Here is a 1,117-nt window from a genome sequence, read left to right on the forward strand (position 1 = left end):
AATAATAATAATAATAATAATAACTTATCAAATTGAATTGAAGTTACTCTATTTCAGGAGGTGGAAGGGTGGAAGAGTGAGTGGGTTGAGAAGACAGGAAGTCAAATGGCCTCTAGAAAGTTGTTTAAAAATATGTTAAATGCTAAAGGAAGTTTCAGATGTGTACTTCGTAAATTTAATGTATTTCTAAGACTCTTAAACAGGTTAAGACCATGATTTTTGTTGGACTAAATTTCTTCTATCCATGAGTATTGCTTTTATTCTTTCTTAGTTATTCTTTTTAATAAAAATATTTGGCTGGGTGCAGTGGCTCACGCCTGTAATCCCAGCACTTTGGGAGGCTGAGGTGGGTGGATCACCTGAGGTCAGGAGTTCGAGATCGGCCTGGCTAACATGGTGAAACCGCGTCTCTACTAAAAATACAAAAATTAGCGAGGCATAGTGGTGGGTGCCTGCAATCCCAGTTATTTGGGAATCTGAGGCAGGAGAATCACTTGAACCCTGCAGGCGGAGGGGGCAGTGAACTGAGATCAGGCCACTGCACTCTAGCCTGCAGTGAGCCGACATCATGTCACTGCACTCCAGCCTGGGTGACGAGAGAGACTCTATCTTAAAAAAGAAAGAAAGAAAGAAAAAGGCCAGGCACAGTGGCTCACATCTGTAATCCCAGCACTTTGGTTTTGGAGACTGAGGCAGGCTGATCATGACGTCAGGAGTTTGAAACCAGCCTGGCCAACATGGTGAAACCCCGTCTGTACTAAAAATACAAAAATTCCCCAGGCGTGGCGGCATGCACCTGTAATCCCAGCTACTTGGGAGGCTGAGGCAGGAGAATTGCTTGGACCTGGGAGCCGTAGGTTGCAGTGAGCTGAAATTGTGCCACTGCACTCCAGCCTGTGTGACAGAGCAAGACTCCATCTCAGAAATAAATAAATAGAAATAAAATGTTCTATTATATTACTTGGAATTAGTAGTAATAGGACTTCTAAGGAATTAATCCTAAAATAATCTTAAGAAAGAATTAGGCCAGGCACGGTGGCTCACACCTGTAATCCCAGCACTTTGGGAGGCCAAGGCGGGTGGATCACAAGGTCAGGAGTTAGAGACCAGCCTGACC

This window comes from Colobus angolensis, unplaced genomic scaffold, assembly GCF_000951035.1.
Source record: "Colobus angolensis palliatus isolate OR3802 unplaced genomic scaffold, Cang.pa_1.0 Scaffold5, whole genome shotgun sequence".
NCBI classification, from domain to species: domain Eukaryota; kingdom Metazoa; phylum Chordata; class Mammalia; order Primates; family Cercopithecidae; genus Colobus; species Colobus angolensis.